The sequence below is a fragment of the Amblyomma maculatum genome, chromosome 5, assembly GCF_055883805.1.
Source record: "Amblyomma maculatum isolate TAMU_Amacu chromosome 5, ASM5588380v1, whole genome shotgun sequence".
NCBI classification, from domain to species: domain Eukaryota; kingdom Metazoa; phylum Arthropoda; class Arachnida; order Ixodida; family Ixodidae; genus Amblyomma; species Amblyomma maculatum.
The window spans coordinates 75462602-75477110 of NC_139348.1; the positions used below are offsets into that span (position 1 = coordinate 75462602).

The following is a 14509-nucleotide window of genomic DNA, read 5'->3' on the forward strand; positions in this document are numbered from 1 at the left end:
GTATCTCGTACGTACGATAGCGTCCGCCGCCGCTTCTTTTGGCCAGGCCTGTATCGCTCTGTTCGTCGTTACGTTTCTTCTTGTGACCGGTGTCAGCGACGGAAGAAGCCCTCGGCTATGCCTGCTGGATCCCTGCAGCCGATCGACGTCCCAGTAGACCCGTTTTCCCGAGTTGGCCTTGACCTCCTCGGGCCTTTCCCACTTTCTGCTTCGGGGAATAAATGGATTGTAAGTGACCACGGATTATACTAGGCGCTACGCTGTCACCCGAACGATACCCACCAGCTGTGCAACTGATGTGGCTGCGTTTCTTCTCCACGACGTCATCCTGCTCCATGGTGCTCCACGCCAGCTGCTTACTGACCATGGCCGTTGCTTTCTTGCTCGAGTAGTCGACGAAATTCTTCGGTTCTGCTTCATTAAGCACTATTTTACCACCGCTTACCATCCACAAACTAACGGCCTCACCGAACGTCTCAACCGCACGCTCACTGTCATGCTGTCTATGATCATCGTGATTGGGATAATAATTTGCCGTTTGTAACGTTCGCGTACAATTCCTCTCGTCGCGACACAATGGACTACTCACTGTTTTATCTTCTATACGGCCGCGACCCTCCTCTTCCATTTGACAGGGTATTGCCTCCCACCGCTAACGCCAGTTGCTACGCTCGTGACGCCATCTCCTGAGCTGACGCAGCCCGTGTTGTTGCTCGCCGACGACTGGCCTCCTCCCAAAATTCTCAAAAACGGCGGCATGATTCTCGCCACCGGGATGTCCACTACTCTCCGGGCTCTCTCGTCTTGCTCTGGACTCCCGCTCGTAAAATTGGGCTGTGTGAGAAGCTCTTGCCCCTCTACGCAGGACCCTACCGTGTTTTACGGCCAGTCACCCCTGTAACAGTCGCCCCTGTACATTCACCGCTACAGTCCACTATGCCACGCACCGAGATTGTTCATGTCGCCAGAATGAAGCCGTACTACCCCTACAGTAGTTCATCCTAGTGCGCACCGGGACTGTGCTTTTCGTGGGGGGTAATGTGACATATATGCCCTGCATCGCTGGACGCTAAAGAAGACAACGATCAGAAACGCTCGCGCTAGGTCCGCCATCATTCATTAAACGTCATCTACCATCGCCATCGATCATGTCTGTCTCCTTTTATCATCGGCTTGCTGCCCCGTAACATTTGGTTGGAGGCGCGGGGTACATCATCATCACTCGTCATCTTGGCCCGGAGCCTCGGCGCTCTGTGTCATCTTGCGCCGTCGGCAACGGGTTTCTGGGACGACGCATCACCTGGCTGTTCGCCAGCCTGCTGGACCTGACGCCACATCACCGTTCTCTACCCCCACCCAGTCCGTCGCCCTGACCAAAAGACACGAAGAAACACAAGCAGCCCAACTTTAAGATCCCACCGACCTAAGACGCCACGAACACGCTCAAGGACACATAACAAGACACAGCGCATGAAAGACCTGACAGAAGGATCCGACTGACACGAAACGCCGACCAAACGAACCCACCGACCCGATACAACACGTGAAGACATCGCCCCCGCCTGTGCCTTTTGTTGCGTACCTAGGACCCAGCCATCAAACCCTGTCGACCGGTTCAACGAAAGCTTCCTGGGCCAGGCTTCGTTGGTCATCATGGCGGCAAGCCGTTACCTTCTTCTTTCTTCACCGGTCCGCACAAGATCACCGTCATGTCCCAAATCTGATAAACTTTGACTCCTTCCACCGATCGGGACAATTGCTCGGAGACCCCGGGTAGTGTTACGGGCGAAGGAGAAGCGGACAATGACGTGGGCAGGCGCTCGCGCTAGGTCCGCCATCATTCATTAAACGTCATCTACCATCGCCATCGGTCATGTTCTGTCTCATTTTATCATCGGTTTGCCGCCCCGTAACAATATAATTCACAACAAACATCACAAAACAATGTTTTCATATTATTTGCAGCCATTTTGACTGGGTAACCATGATACCGAAAATTTATCAGGCATATTAAATAAGCTTTTTTGTGTAAACGTTGGTTTTCAATTCAGATTTCTGTAGCAGAGATGGATTAGTATTGAGAAACTCTTTCCTGACTACTTGTAAGAATATATAAGAGCGACTACCGTTTGCAATTAGGGATATATTTGCGACTGAAATTTTTAACAGTTTTTGTGCACTTGTTGTACCGTATTATTCTTACCTTCTCTTATTTCATGCTGTTAGTCACTGTCGTTAGTACAATTCTGTTATTTTGGCATGGTGTAGGGTTCAAAGAGTGGAGTTCGCACCCAGAATAGAAGAAGGGCAGGTATTACTTGTGCTGAAACCTGCTGATGGTGGCAAGTATTCTTTACTACTTTTCTTACTTGACAGAAGCTGAATATCCTCTTAAGACATATTTATATCATTTAAACATTCGTAATATTTCTTTATGTGTATTTTATTTGGAAAATAAAAAATTAGTAGTAACCATTACTTCGAAGTATTAATATTTGCTGATTTCTTCCGCATGCGCGAGGCAAAATAATGTCGGTCTACATGTGGTATACGTGGAGGCTAACAAAGAGGGTTCTACTTAAGTTGAAGCAAGCGCTGAGGGCTATGGAAATAAAAAGGGTAGGGATAACGTTAACAGATATAGCAGGTGCAGAGTGGGTCAGAGAAATAACTCAAGCACTGACATTTTAGTGAAAATCAAGAAGAAATGGGCATGGGCAAGACAGCAAGACATGTAGCGCGAAGAAAGGATAACAGATGGTCGCTTACGGTAACAAACTGGATTCCAGGGAAGGAAAGCGTAGTAGGGACGGCAGAAACTTAGGAGGTGAAATGAGGTTGAGAATTTCGCAGGGGTGAAGTGTATGCAGCTAGAAAAAGACCGGATTAATTAGAGAAGTATGAGAGAGGCCTTTGCCCAGCAGTGGGTATAATCAGGCTGGGGATTATGATGATGACATGTGATGAAGATGGAGCGTTGCATATTATGCGCACACTTAAAACTACGATTTCTAGGTTATCGCTCCAAAATACTTCTCTTCTCGACAAGAATTAAGCTTCTCATCCCCACAATGTATTATGAAAAGGCTTCATATGCGTGGATATTAGTTCACTCATGCGCTGATTTACTTTAGCCTTATAATGACTGTTGTTAGAAGCTTGTCATTACAGAATGTATTCACTGATAGGTAGTTATACTGGATAAAATAAATATTTAATTACACACATTTCTAGCTTGCCGAATGAGCACTCAAATACCACTTGCAACGTTCTAAAGGCTCTGATAGATTGTCACAAACTCCGCACGCATGCTTCCAATTGTGCTTTACCAAGTTTTTCATTCCGTTCTTTCGTGCGTTATGTTGACAATAACTAACAAAGCCAAATTGGTGTCGTCTTTATTTGTTTATTACGTTGTGTTACCGGTAATGTAGAAAGAGCCTACGGCTTTGTTCAAATGTCTTCAATTGGGATATGCTAAACCACGACATAAAGAGTAGCGTTTAGACATTAATGTAAATACTGACGTTTGTAAAAACAACCAAAACTGCTCTTACATACTTTTTAGTGTGTTCAGAAAGTAATTATTTTTATTTCGAAAAAAAGTTGCTCCGTTCCGATCAACATGTCGTTAGATGATTCTGTGCGAGGCTCTTTGCGCCCTTGTTCGGGGCTGTGACTCATTGCATATTCCTAACGGATGCTGAACCGAAGTTAAAGGGCTGAATTCCATCCGCAGAGGATATTGATTGGAGAAGAAGAAGATGCAATGTACTCTACGAAGTCAGCAGACGTCAAGGATACCCATCTGTGTAAAATGATTGCAGCCTGCATTACGACATTTCTTTAATTTACCGTCCACTTGCTTTTTGATTACTCAAGCCGTAAAACGCTACTTGTAGATGGCATCCTCGAGGCACTGCAGATGAAGCTATGTGATGTTAGGAAGATAGTGAGAGACCGGAAAGCATGGCGTGACATGGTCCATAGGGTCACGAAGAGTCGGACACGACTGAACGACTGAACTGAGCGATTACACACAAAGTTCAAAAGGAATCGTCGGACATACATTAAGTATTAAAAGCTTGATCACAAAGCTGATTAAAAGCCTAAAAGGAAATTTTTTTCTGTGGATTAGAAATTCACACCATTGCAGCCATCATACGCATAACGTGTTTCACATATCCCCTAATCTCCAAGCAAACGAAAGTTCTGTTCCATAAAGCTGGAGTTGTACTGTCAAGGACAAACAGATAACAATGTCGTTGTGTCGTAGCGTCAAGGCTTAGCATTCAATTCGAGAACGTAATGTGCGGATATAAGCGTTAACAAGTTTTCCTCCTGGTCATATTTTGAGAATGTTGATAATTATTCAGGCGGGCTGATCAAGTATATCATCTGAGTCTATGCGGAATTCACATACCTGTAATATGAACAGCAAAAGTGTCTATATTTAATGAGCACTAAAAAAACACATTGAAATCAAGCGCTATCCAAAATGCATTGAGATAAGCTGGAATCGCCGTGCACTAATGACAAAGGTGCAGGTAATAACAAGCAGATAATCACATCGTTCTTTTAAGTTTCACCACGAGCAAGCCGATACGAAATGTAACGAGAATTGACCTTAAACTGCGCTTCTTGGTGAAACACTAGGCATGTAACCTTCCTCCATACTGGCACAGCAATGACAACTGGGACACCTATTGTATAATTGCTCATACTATTTAGGGTACTCTCTTTCTGACAGTAGTTTTTTTGCTTGGTTTAGTTAATGGCATTTAACTTCCCAAAACAATGAGGGACGCCGTAGTGGAGTGGTATGCAAAATTTCGACTGCCTGGAGTTCTTTAACGTACACTGACCTAGCCCATCATAGGGGAGACGCTTTTCGCCTTCAACAAAAAACGACCGCTGCGGCCGGGATTCAATCCCGCATCCTTGGGCACGGTAGCAGAGTGCCCTAACTACTGCACCATTACGGCGGGACTTCTGATATTATTAATCGATATATCTTGCAGGCACGTAACGTAAAGGGCATTTCGCATGATATGGATATTACCTTAGGTATAACCGCCCAGGCAATCATCCCTCACGCCTTAAAGGACGCCGAAATATTTTCCATTTCTGGTGGTATCTAAACTGAGAACGTATGCTAGGCAGTCTGGTGCATTCAAGCGTTAACGCGCAGGTTCAACCACTGCATTTTCTTTGAAGAACAATGTGTAAGAGAACCGTAACACTCGAATGAAGAATACAGCCAGATATGGCAATGAAAAGTTTATGTAAAACCGTGAAATAGTGAAGAGCACAGGGTGCGTATGCGAACAAAAATTGTTTTAGTGGAAGGCAAGGAAAACTACTTGCCGTATGAAGACAAATAACGCGTTCTTCGTAGTTATTGGTACATCCTGCACAGCTAAGAGACTCGACTTTGAACAGCAAAAGTGATGACACAATTAGGTAGGGATGCATAGAGCTAGTGTGCGGGCGCAGGTCAGTAAAACTTCTTCTCAGCTCTGAATTTACGGCAAGCGTCTAAATATACTTCAAAAGTTATCGATCTCGACCCGCAAAATATTCCATTGCGTGATCCTGTGAAACAAGCCGCCGCAGCTGCAGTGCATAGTGGCTATGTCTGATCCTCCGGGGCCGGGAACTTAGGGGCCTTCGCCTTTCTAGTCGCGGAGGCTACTTGCATCTGTGCATCTATGTCAGTTGTTCATGCCGTCATTGTACTCACTGCTGTACCTGTGGTAGATGAAGGCTGTGGTGATGCACTGCTGTTGTGTCTTGAGATAATGTCTACGTGCAGCTCATATTCCTTTCATTTTTTTGTTTCCTTTTTCACTCATCTGTTTCACCTGATCTGCTCTGTGCGCACGAGGCAGTGGTGGCGGATCGGCTAGTGCCAGTTGACATGAGCATGCATTTTTGTTCCCGTGTTCCAATAGTTGCAACAACCCTAAATGGGCCTCCTCGATATAAGGATGAGATGCTTGTCTAATCGTCGTTGTCAACCACAGCAATGTGCGGCCAAATAGTATTGCCCCCGCCGTATTAATGCATGACACAATACTTTTATTCACTGAGCCAAAACTATTACAACCATTGGAAATTGTAATGGTGTGGCACGATATTCCGCGATTAAAGAAGTAAACCTTCCGACTGTTTTTACGCACACTGGGTAATAATTTCCAATTTTGTAGAGATATATGTTTTGTTCATGCGGTATAAAATTTTCAGCATTTAAATTACACATAAAACATAAATATTTGGCGAACTAAAGTATTACATTTGTTTACTAATAATTCACTACAAAATATCAGGTGTGCACACAGAAAGTAATTTACTGCAATAGGTCAGGTGTGTAGGAAGAATGATTAACTCCAAAGCTTTCTATAACTTTAAAGCACATTCGCCAATACATTGTAAAAAAAAGTATTTTATTATTTCTATCAGAGGCCACTTTATTCAACTTCGAACGTCCTTTTCCGGTGCTATCTGCCGAAGAGACTTGCATTGTTCTACAAACAGGCGTGAGAGATGATGGTAAGTACACTACTGCTTTATTGCTGTCAGAAGAGAAGCAGTCATTGTAGGGATTAAATTCGCTGAAAAATAATTCTAGATTTTACGTGCTTGAGAGAGTCCTAATACCGTAATGAAGTAACGGTAATGCGGACAGATAGCTTAGAGAGGAAGAGGAAATGTTTTTGCAAACTAGCTGTCTACAAGCTAAACCAGCAAGGTAGCAATGCCTGGACCCTCCCTTAATACTCCCAGCCCGAGCATTGTGTCCAGTCATTGTATGATGTCAGATATCAATCCTAAAACATTTAATTCTAGGCGTAATAAAATTTCTCTGCTGGCAGAAAAAAAGATTCCGTGAGACGCCCTATGATACAATTCTGTGTCCTGCTGTCCTAAGGACACCAGACATGTTTACCTATGTACTGTGAGATCTGTAATACAAATATACTAGCTCTTTAAAAGTTTTTTATAGAAGTGTGTCTGATAAAGTAGTCTACATTACTTATGAGGCATCCAGAATTGTCTATCTGGCAAACAGGTATAAGCGGGTATTTGAGTTGTAGTATTCAGCTAAGAAGGCCTTCAGATCACGAGGCGATATAGAGTGTCTGTCTCTACACAAATTGATGAAGTTATTTAATTTATCTTCTTGAATTTAAATCATATTCCCCACCACTTTCAATAACTCATTGTAGGAAGGGTACATCTGACATTACATTAGACACCGTTAGCACACTGCGTTGAGTGCTTGACTCTGCGTTCCAGATGTAGGGGCATCCGTGCCACCGGCAGTGCTCCCGCACCTATTGGTCCCGACGCGCTGGGCGCTCGCTAAACTGACGGACAAGTAGCGCCATCTGGTACCCTCAAGTGCAGCTGCCACGTGTCGGGACGAATTCAACCCGTGCGCACTGCCGGTGAAAGGAATCCCTCAACTCTAGTACCCCAGACGAAAACATGCAACATGGTGTGAGAAAGTGTTTATCACGTGATGTCTTATTCTGAACTATATTAATTGAGTTACCGACCTATGCATAAATGAAATAAATATTCTTAACGTGTATACTGGAGAAGTCGAGAAACGACCAGAATTTTTTGGCAGCTGCATCAACCGACGACCACACCAAGGCTAGAACGGCTGCGTTGGTGCGTGCGCCTGGCTTCCTGACTCTTTCTGACTATAAAGGATGAATCGTGCCCCTCGGAAACGTCCCTTAAGAATTTGGTGGAGTGGGCGGAGTACACTATCCCAGGACCATAAACAGGAAGTCCGAAGTTGCCCTTAGGTTTTTCAGTATTATTGCCTATTGACGCATCCCAATCGTAGCATCACCCCCAGCGCCGGTTTTTGTCATGCCTATGCCTCGCCAACTGGCCAACTTTTGCGGCGCGGATGAAATGGATATCAATGTCTGGCTCGCTATGTGTGAACGTCTAAGCGAGGACAATTGATAGGATGCCGCTTGCTAACATATTTTCTCACCCTGCGGCAATGGTGAGCGTTTGGTTCGAGGCACATGAAGGAGGTATCACAATTTGGCAAATTTTAGGGTGAACGCCTTTCTAGGCTCATGGAGTGAAAATCTGTGTGCGGGAGCTTTGCGCGGGATGTATGCGTCGCATCAGTGCGTTGAACTCTCGCTCGCAAATAGCTGACATGTTAGGAGAGAGATTATGAAATAAAACAATTAAGGGTGGCACCAATGAATAAAAGTTGTAAATTCAACATAGATTGTATAAATTCCGATAATAATGAGTATTATTAGTGACTAATTATGACACAATAATTTGTAATGACCAATATGTCAGAGTATGACTTCTAATGACCGCATTTGATTGGAAAGTAGTGTAATGCTTAGCGCTGAGTAGTAACGACTACAATGAAAAGGACTGACTTCATCATATCGTCAGGTTCAGTCATGACAGAAGGCTTCACTAGGCAATTCGCGCATAGAAGAAACTGACTCCGCCTGGCGCTCGATCTAGGAGCTTGTTCTGCCCATTTCGTTTGGCGCTTCCTCGAACACCTCGTCACACAGCATAATAGCTGCAGACGCAGTAAAACAGAATTAGGCGCCGTTTCAAATTTGTTTACAGGAATAATAGGCGTAGTATCTATCTGTCACACTTTTTCGCGGACGTCTGCACGCGCCTTAAGGGAAGGAAGGAAGGAGGAACTAAATGAAGTGCGAACAAGATGCCGAAGCGGAGAGCTGCACACCAAGGCGCTATAAAGCTATAAAACACTTTCGTCTCATTGCTCTTTATTGGACCTAGTGACCCCTAGATTGTTTAAGCAGAAGCTGGACAACTCATTTTCAAATACAAATACACGCAAGTTCAACATAAAAATTCGGTGGATTGCTTGTCGAGCACTGTCAACACAAATTCGTATGTATCGCACATTTACGACCTTCTTGCGCTATGCCGAAAATTAGGCAGCGTCATGTCGGAGCGCGAGAAGGCACTACAAACTGAAGGATGTTTGAAGACGCCTAAAATTTTCTTATCTACATTGACTACACCGCCTTCGAATCGGTACCCATGGTTTGTCGGCAATTGGACGAAGTTAACATCGCCATACTGCCACCCCTTTTAGACCGATTTGCCAAACTGGCTATTGCATGTACATGCCAGGAAGGCCTACATCGTCCGTCACATCGGGCAGAGGTGAACCAGATGGTTCACCACTGCCATAATAGCAGAGAAGGTGAGCCCATGACACACGTCAATTACCCTTGAGCCCACCGAAGTTACAGTTGAGTCCCATTCAACCAATCGTTCACCAGAAGTTTCGATCGTGGGCATAAACCCTGGCAGACTGTACTGCTAAGCGTGCCCCTCCCCACCCCTGGTCCTCCAATTGTTCTGGCTGCTGCTGCTACCAGACCTACCCTACTGGTTACCACTCCCCTAATACTTCCAAATCGTACGGCATGGAAGACTGGCCAATATGCTTCTACTTACGAAACTCTGGCCAGATTTATCATTGCGGAGCCACTCACCAACCCACCATTGCCATAGGTTGCGCCTCCCCATGACTTGAGCACAGCGACCCGGCACCGGTCTACAGCTCGCCGTCTCCTTGTCCCCACCTATTATCACCGCTGCAACCTCGACGCCCGTCTTCTGCACGCTACTCTTGGTATCTTCCCGAAAACTATCCGGGCAGCATCCGGAGGTGATTTTGAATTGACGGCTCTGGACGAAAATTGTCATCAGCTCATCCCTAATTGGTGCAACGTTCTGAACCTTTATGAGGATGGTACACCCGTGACCGGTCTAATTAATCGTACCATCAAAGGCTCCGTCTTACGTTTTTGCTTTCGCTAATGTCTCAAGAATAATTTCACTCGCCCATTTCATCCACCGTTCAAGTCGCCTATGAAAGTGTCGCTGCCATTGCTGGATTTGCACAGAGTAGTTCAATTCATCTGAATGCCGGTATTGGCAAATAACAGTGGATGAACGTTATCATGGGATTAGTGCATTTTTTACTATACACGACCTTTACCAATTCAGGCATGCCTCCGGTCTCTACAAGGCAATCGCGACCTTCCAGCGCATGACTGACTTTGCTGCGTGGCTTGTAATGGACCACTTAAATACAATTCTACTATTTCTATCGAAATTCTACACGCACCTCATCCGCCTTTCTAATATCCGTTCTGACTTCAGCCTTGCCGGTCTACAGTTTGGCTATATGGAATCCAACTTCCGGGAAAGCCAGATAGCCATTTTTCTGTCACTTGAATGAAACAGCTGGAGTCAAACCGTGAACCACGAGCAAGGGGTGTTTAAACAACCGTGCATTTTCTCTAGGCGCAAAATCTACAATTTTGCCAAAACCATTTCAAAGATTGTGCTAAAATGACACCGCTTGCTCTCCCGTTGTTTTAAGGATTCATAAAACAATCAAGACCAAATATTATACCTTGCCCTTCATTTCCTGCGCTTTTTTATTCAACCCAGCGCAAGGTTAGCAGTATCCCATGATGGGTTTATAAAGAACACATGGACACTAATTGTTACATTTGGGCACTTTAACAGTCCCTGGAAGCGGTAATACAAGAATAAGCTTAAAGAATTTTTATAAATAACACGACAACCATAAAGAAAACATTGAGCATCCTGATCATGAGAATTTTAGAACGACTGCAAGAATTCTAAATTTCAATTATGCTTATTTTACACACGAGGCTGATTATATTTATTTTTGCAAACGACAAAAATCCGAAATTCCCAAGTGCGGATCATCTAATCTCTTCAGACATATTTAAAATAGTGCTGTAAAAACAATAAAATCATACCGAGTACTTTTCTATACCGAAGCCATATGTATGCCGTATGAAACATTTACAGCTACGTCTATTGTCTCAGTACTAAGCAAACCAAATTCAGACAAAAACTAGCAAGCTGCGGTCCAAGGCCCGATGGCCTAACCAGCAAATTTAGTTGCTTACCACGTTACTGAAAATTTTTAAAGTACACAGCCGCCAAAGCACCTAAGCAAAGTTACCATCATTCTTTTCGGAAATTGAGCACTGAAATATCAGGTGGGATTTATAGCTGAAGGGGACTGAATGCCAAGCAAAGCGGCGGTTGCGGAAGGGCTTTCAAAAAGAGAAGAATAAGGACCTGGCTTTGAGAAAAACGGCACATAACACTTTCGTCACAGTTTGTTGTTAAAATAAAGCGGTATGCAATATGAATCAGATTATGTGAGCTGCACTAAAAAGCGGCGTACGAAAGAATGCCTCGATACAACATATGCGTTGCACATAGCTGTCCGGCGCCCAGCGATTACTTGTGGTGTCAAGGCTCGACTGCTTAATGCCAGTGTGCGAATACGATAGTGGCCGCGGCAGCTTTTCAATCCAGGTGGAATTCAAGGCGGAAGTATAGTTCTCGATATCAGTGCACGTTAAAGACCCCAGGTGGTGCGAATTTTTGGAGCCATCAACTTCGGCGTCCCCTTTGCCTGATATGCGTTAACACTAAACCCTATAAACCAAACCATATAACTCTCGTGGGTAGGTGAAGTGTACATGTACATGAAGTGTCGCATTGGAGTGCCGCAATTGTATTCTTCCCATGAAACACAAGAGAACTCAGCCTTTGTAAGGGGGAAAAACAATTTTTGATGAAAACCACAAACATGTGATGCATCCTTAGCGTGCGTACAATACCTAGTCGCCTATTTTTTCCCAAACAAATTCGGTGAATGTTGCACTAATTTTGCTGAATAAAGCGTCTATCTTGGGTGGCATCGTGGCCATTGCTGGCCAGGAAGCAGAAATGTGGGTTTCAGAGCATTCATAAAGTCAATAAAGCATTCAAAATTCATTGTAGCATTTATAAGTGCGACTGCATTTCTGGGTGTGGTCGGCTGAAACCGCATGATGATGAGCAATGTATCAGATCGCGCCGAAAACATCTGTCTCGTAAATTACAGTTTCTAAGTAACAGAAACTTTATCTCATAATTTTCGCCATAAAAGTATACTTGGAACCATGTATAGAAGGCATTAACGTTCCTAAACCAGTAATTCAAAAGTCAGTTTTGTAGTTGTGGTCTGCATATTGTGAATGCATCGCGTTCAAACCAGCCATGCGATAACGCTACGCTTTAGCCCGACGATTTTAGTATACAAAAGAAAAATACATTACTTGCCGCAACAAGTTTGCCTGTATAACAACACAGATTACTCGTGAGCGGTCGCTTACCTGAAACGGTGAAACGTATATCAAACTGTTGGAAAATTCTCAATTACTCGCGAAGGTATAGCTGTGTGGGGTCTAAAGAGTGAAACAATACTAGGCACCGTAGCGGCTAAGTCACCTGAGTGTAAGGTGGATTTTAAATACTCCTAATTGAGCTAGTGCTCGGTAATTTAGCCGGCTCTCCAGCGGCAATTTGGATTGCCAACTAGGTCTAATCCAGCACGCCCAGCGAGCAGCGAAGCTCAGCGGAGCCCTGGGATAGGGGCACCGACCCTGTGAGAAGACGGAAGATGGAACTCTTCTTCTACTAGCACAAGATCCTCCTAGAGAAACTAACGTATTTCCTATCCTATCCTATCCTACCGTTCGATGAAATACCTTTCGACACGTAATAGTCAAATCACATTGTTTATAAGAATATTTCGATGTTGTTACTAATTAGGCCTAAAAATGGTGATATTTCAAAGCACATCCGTGATTAAACTCCAGGCTAAAGCTTAAAGAACTGCCCCCGCTATATTAAATCAATTTCTTTTTATTCTTTTTATTATATTGCTGGAGCAGTCCTGTAAGCTGCTATGTCTGTTATTTTAAACATACCGGGTATTTACATTTGCAGATCGTTATAATAAGCTCCGTGAATGATACTACTCACTCAGCCTTTTAGTTTGATTTTAGGGGCCAACATTAAATTAAACAATTGAAATCCGAGAACATAAAGGTTGAGTCTCTTTTCTAAACTTAGTTTTCATATATGTGGCACAAAATATTTAACATCACAAACGTCAATTTCGCACATTAAGCTGGCATATTGCAATTCTCATTTTCAAATGGCCTAGAAAATACGGAAATATATTACATATTTTGCGCCATAAAAAGAGGTAACGTGATTTCCTACTCACAACCACACAAAATGATGCCCTTTTTAAATGCCTATTGGGGAAGGCCAAATTCATGAGAAAACGCGCATTTTAACCTTCATTATTTCTCATTTCAATGCCGATAAATAAAAATTAAACTTGTCAGCTTTTATGTTGACAGCCTACAATTTCTTAACATAATCTTGCTTGTTGATATTAAAAGTACAAAAAGTTCATTAAATGCTTTAGATATTTATTCGTTTTTACCACTCAACACAATAACGTGCATAATATCTGACTCCTGCAAAGTCCACCTGCACAGACGGTACCAATGTACTAATCGCATGGTTTAAGATAGCAATAAGTAAACAGTTACAAAAGTAGTTATATTCAAGATCAAAATTTGTCAAAGCATTTCTGGGAATAATTCTTGACTCAATAAATCAAATTATATATCTGTTTTCACCTGCAATAATATGGAGGTTTCACAACTGGTCTGCACACCATGTATACGCACTCAAGGCCAATAACGTTTTTTTTTTTCTTGTTTTCTTCCAGGTAGACCTTATTGTATGCTTTGGGAAACAGACAGCTCTGACTCAAAAAAACGGCACGACTGCTTCTACCCAACTCATTTTGGATGTGTGATAGAAAATTTTCATGTTTTGGAGTACAGTAAACGGTGCTTCTTGCACGATCAGCTTGTTAAAAATGCTCGCGATAAGTACTTGCGAAGGTGAACTGGACAGAATTGTACGAGTTCAATTTTCCCCTATGCCTTCCCGTTTGTCCATACTTAACGTATACTCATTGAGTGAAGGTTCTTTGATGTATAACTTTGCTCATGATGACTTCTGTGCAGCAATGGTTCAATAAATCAATGACCACGGAAATAATAAGCGGCGTTTCCTGGAAGGTGTATCTTTGGGCTGACTTGCGGACGCAAATCATTCAGCAACTAGCAAGCGCCAAAAGCAACAACCGTCCTCTGCGATGGTTTAAATGAGAATGCCGCCGCACACATCAGCTCTCAGTTTAAAGCCTGCGCGGAGACATCTAGAAGAAGGCGTCAAAGCTGAGTAGACCACTTCGGAAAAATGGGGAAGCAGGAGTGAGGGGCTCAACCTGTAGAAGATAAATCTAGGCACATTTTGTGCTATAATAGAAATACATTTTGATCGAGCGACCCCACATAAAGTTTTTGGGCGACCGCACGAAACGTTTTCTAACCGCTACAAGCAAAATCGTAAAGCTGCATTGATGCGGTTGCTGGCAGCAAATCAAGATTAAACTGGTTCGAACTATTACGCTACCTTAAGAAATCAAAACTTCAATGTTCCGAAATATAAAGCGAAGGCCTGAAAAGAACATTTCACACAGAGAAAGAAGTTG

The 14509-nt window shown here is 43.5% G+C and overlaps 1 long non-coding RNA gene across 3 annotated transcripts; it reads left to right on the forward strand.

The window, feature by feature from the left end:
- Positions 1-2227: 2227 nt before the first annotated feature.
- LOC146188522 (uncharacterized) lies at positions 2228-14030 on the forward strand. 3 transcript variants are annotated; one of them, XR_014707222.1, is made up of 3 exons: positions 2228-2342; positions 6463-6552; positions 13676-14030. It is a non-coding gene; the product is annotated as an uncharacterized LOC146188522 (long non-coding RNA). The 3 variants fall into 3 exon arrangements; XR_014707223.1 differs by lacking the exon at positions 2228-2342 and adding an exon at positions 6329-6366 and having other exon boundaries at positions 6443-6552; XR_014707224.1 differs by lacking the exon at positions 2228-2342 and adding an exon at positions 6329-6366.
- Positions 14031-14509: the final 479 nt, after the last annotated feature.